The sequence below is a fragment of the Octopus bimaculoides genome, chromosome 1 (genome assembly GCF_001194135.2).
Source record: "Octopus bimaculoides isolate UCB-OBI-ISO-001 chromosome 1, ASM119413v2, whole genome shotgun sequence".
Classification (NCBI taxonomy): Eukaryota; Metazoa; Mollusca; class Cephalopoda; order Octopoda; family Octopodidae; genus Octopus; species Octopus bimaculoides.
This window is the reverse complement of record NC_068981.1, coordinates 146,160,273-146,165,272: the sequence shown is the minus strand read 5'-3', so window position 1 is coordinate 146,165,272 and position 5,000 is coordinate 146,160,273. Positions and strand designations below refer to the sequence as shown.

Here is a 5,000-nt window from a genome sequence, read left to right as displayed (position 1 = left end):
ACTGTTTCCTTTCTGGATATTCGTTTTTAAGTTATTAAAGTGCCGACATCTATGATTTCATACATAGTTATGTATACATATAGCTAATATTGAATCATGTTGAAAGAATAAGCTATAAAAAAAATTAAATTATTCCTGTATTTTGGCAATATAGGGAATATTAATATATTCTGCTGTAATTATAATTCTTTTATATGAATTTTTCCTAGCTTCATTCGTTTTGTAGATGATAAAAAAAATTATATAACTTGACGAAAAGTAATTATTAAAATTTCATCATCAAAAAAAGAATTTGATATTTACATTTGGAAGTATTTTAAGCAGGTGTTAATATAACACCCCAAGCCATTATTAATACCTCCCCTCTCTTTGTGGGGAAAAATAAATCTATAATATTCTAACAGTATAATGATTGGGATTTGATACTTCCGACTCCGTACAATCTTTCATATTCTACTTCATTTGAAAAAAAAAAAAAAAAAGCCGTTTTGAATGTAATGAAATCAATAAGACTGTTATTGAATTTGGTTCTTTTTATATATATGTGTCCAAATATTATACACCTACCGAAAGTGTTTGCTGACAGAATTTTATTTATTTATGTATTTATATATGTTTCTTCTGTTTTCTTCTTGGTAATGTTGGCAATAACTAAGTTCATCTTAGTAGGGTTCTCGAAAATGGTGTTTAAACGAGAAAAGAATTGAATGAGTAAGAACATATGAAAATGGGATGATTTTCCAAAGAACTATCACGAGAAAATATTGAATGACATAACATATAGTTCAACTTCCATAAAATCAATTACATCTGATTTGGTGAAATAAACAATATTTCTCTTTCGTGCAATATACTTCACATGGCATTGATTTTGTAACATTGCACTTGTCAAATAGCATAGGTGACTCTGTTCAAGTTATGTTCATGTAATATTATTGTGTAACGTATTATTTTATGTGTACCATTGTGTGTGTGAATTTTGTGTATATTCTTTATATTACATTGAACTAATACACCTCATTGACAACCTCAACACGGTAACTTACCATTGTACAGTTTTCTTACTGTATCTTTTCATTCGCATAACCTTATTTCTATTCATGTTTCACCATTATAATTTATCTACCGCTCATCACGTAAACATTAAACAAAATACTTTATCTCATTGTAGAAATTCTCTCTATTCCTTTAAATGTGTTACTGTAACTCAACCAGTAATTCATTCTCTCAAATCATTATCAACAAGTAATTCTTGTTCACACTTTTCTTCTGCTGCAAGAGAACTGTCCTTCATAATTAAATACAACGGCATTAAAACAAACTTTTGTATCTCAAGTTTCCAAATTTTACTTGCTAAACACCACGTTCATTTAATACCATTTAGTTGGACAATTCCTCTACATGATGCCAATTACGGTACTTACAATTACTTGTAGTTTTCTATTTATCAGTCTTTTTAAATCTTGATATAATTAGGGGTTAAAATTGTTTTGTTCACTTCATAGGATGTTTAAAAGAACAGTTTACTATACAAGGGTCAATCGATTAGTAAATACATAAAGTAAAAGAGGAGTACAAAGCAAGAAGTGGAAAGAGAAAGGACAGCATATAAGTGGATATATTATTTGGCAAATAGGAATAAATAGCATAGGAGAAGGTGGAGCACAAACGGATAAATTATTATAATTTGCACCACTGAGTATCTAAAAATGCATGGAGGCAAATGATTGAAACATTTATGAGTTCTACTTTTTGCGACAGCAGAAAATAGATTTACAATCATCTCAAAATTAAGAAACAAAACAAACATTTTTGTAAACATCATGTAGCTACCCTGCAGTATAAAATAGATAAAACTCCTCGTTCCACAAACAAATTCAGCTTATTGAAGGCGAGTAGTAAATATTTTGTGAAGATAAAAGCTAGAGAATAAGAAAATTAGACAATTGAGAAACAGTATAACAACTTTGTAAGGACAATAAATGACCAACAATGAAAGGAATAACGTCGTTTGGGGATTTGTTCGAAATGAAAGAATCGTATGTATGTATGTATGTATGTATGCGTGTGTGTGTGTGTGTATGTATGTATATGTGTATATATGATTATACATGCACGCATATATATAAATATACATACACACCACACACACACACACACACACACACACACATATATATATATATATATATATATATATATATATATATATATATATATATATATATATATGCGTGTGTGTATGTGCATGGAATTTTATTAGAAACTAAACTGTTTATAAGTAATACCATTTTATTTCACTGGAATGTACTTATTCCTATGGCGTTTGCGTGAATATACACTGTAAACATAAAAATATGATTTAAAATACTGCACCAGAAAACATCGATAAAAGCTGAAAATAATTGCCTTTCCGTGGTGAAAAATTATTATTTTCAAGTGAAATGAATTATGTTACTTAGAAACGGTTACCTTTACATCTTTAGCACAAAAGTATGAAAATATCTGTTCTGGTAATACTACAAAATGTTTGACACATCACATGCGTGTTCGATTTCAATTTAAATTAGCGTCTTAAAGTATATTAGACCCTAAGGATGCAAGACCGAAAAACGCCTTGTTACTTACGTATATATTTCCATGTTGAGTTTTCTAAACGAATATATGTCACGCTTTGTACAGAGTGAAAAAGTGTAGCTGCTTACATGTGAGTATCTGCTGTTGACTTCTGTATATACCTCAGCGGTGAAACTTATGCATGCAATACAATATTTTATGTGACTTTCATTGAGTTTAAGTCTGAATCATAAATGAAAATCAATTCACTGACGCCACAGAGACACATAAAACAACTTGCAATACAGTTATATGATGTAGTTGAAAGACAATATAAAAGCAAAGTAATTATATGAAATACTATTATTCAATGTAAGAACAAGAAATATGAACATTATATATTGATATTGCATAAAACTTTCTTCTCATTAAAAAAATGAATTTTGAAGGTGATTTCAACAAATCACATGTATAAAATATCACCAAAAACAATGTATCTTAAAGAAAGTTTAAGTTAGAAAAGGAAAATAGTTATTTGATACATTTTAAATTTGTACTTTAATTTTGTTTTAAAGAGAGAAAATTAGTCGGTAATAAAACTTCAAACTATCTGGAAATTTTCGAGGTTGCATAAATTTATAACTGAGTAGTACACTTCTAAAGATGCTATCGAAGTTCTGAAATCACCATATATGTAGCAGTAAAAAAAATTCTGGAATACTAAAATGTTCAGATTTGCAAGTAAAATTGATAAGAAATCAAACTCGCAATGAAACTTTGACATATGACTGTTCTATTATTCCTCACCAACGAATGTCAGATTCGTGAAAAGCAATCCTGTTGTTCATGACATTTAGGCTATGCTTTAATGGAATATTTCTTCTTGTCGTTACTACTGCTGCTGTTGTTAGCACTAATGGGATAATTTTGACCGCAGCGGCTTTCCAGCCGTAACAATTCCGGTTTTATTTCAGATATTGTGCAACAAACTTCTTTTAGGACTGTGGAATGGTATCTGGGAAGAGTTGACTATTATTTCTAGAACATCTGAGCATTACTTACCGACTGCCTGCCATATTTTTATAAAGGAAGGAGACAATTTAGAAACTAAATCAAAATATTGCTTACTGATTTTTGAATGAGAAAAATCAGAGGTTACTCGAAACATCTGACACTAATTTTAGATGTTGATCATCTAAATGAATTAAAACAGCTTTTTATATGGATACGTAATAGTAAAAAGGATTAATTCTAAGTGTTATACAATAAAAAATAGCGGAAAATCTCAGTTCAGTTCTCTTCACGCCAAGCATCTGACGTTCTTCACGTAACTCAAAAGTTCTATAGTAAGGAACTGGTGAAAGAAGTGATATCAGTTGTCTACTCTTAATAACAGAAGCACATGGCCTAGTGGTTAGAGCAATGGCTTCGCGGTCGAGGGATCGCGGGTTCGAATCTTAGACCGGGCGATGTGTGTGTTTATGAGCGAAACACCTAAGCTTCATGCGGCTCCGGCAGAAGGTAATGGGGAACTTCTGCTGACTCTTTCGCCACAACTTTCATTTTTACTTCCTGCATCTAGCAGCTCACCTGTGACGGACCGGCGTCCCGTACAAGTGGGGGAATCTATACGCCAATGAAACCAGGAAACCGGCTCTTATGAGCCAGGCATGACTCGAGAAGTAACAAACAACACATTTGATTACGTGTTGCAGTCTCAGATCGCCCAAACCTTGCTTACTGTTCTTTACATAGGGCAAAGATGTGGTTAACATTGTAATTTCGCAACCTGGAATTTCCGAATGGGATTTTACTAGACTTTAGTCGAGTGTTTTGTACTATAGCCTCGAGTTATAGTTTTCATCTGTTGCGTTATATAATCCGATAGACGAAAACTGGCGAAAGGTCGTCGTATACATATATATATATATATATATATATATAGATATATACATATATATACACACACACATATATATATACACACACACATATATGCATGTATATGTGTGTGCGTGTGTGTGTGTGTTAAAGAGGACAACAAACGCTAAGGCAAGACAAACATCTCAAGTCTTATACGTTATTATCATTAGAACAATTTTAAATCTTACAGCTGTTTCTAGGATATCCCAAAATATGGGATATTTTGTCATCGGAGACAAATAGGTAAAATGTGAAGGGTATAGATTAAGGAAACGATGAAATAAAGGACTGGAGAAAAATTAAGAAATGAAGAAAAAAAGAAACGTTTTCTTCATTTCTTTTATTTTTTTTCAGTCCTTTGATCTATCGTTTCCTTAATCTATACCCTCCACATTTTACCTATTTGTCTTCGATGGCGGAATATCCCATATTTTGGGATTTCCTAGAAACAACTGTCAGACTTAAATTTTTTTCTAATAATGAAAACGTATATGACTTGAGAAGTTTGTCTTGCCTTAGCG

General features: G+C 31.4%; 1 protein-coding gene across 3 annotated transcripts in view; it reads left to right on the top strand.

Annotated features, from left to right (window-relative positions):
- Positions 1–5,000, top strand: part of LOC106884320 (potassium channel subfamily K member 4) — a 197,680-nt gene that overhangs the window by 108,337 nt on the left and 84,343 nt on the right. The window lies entirely within an intron of this gene.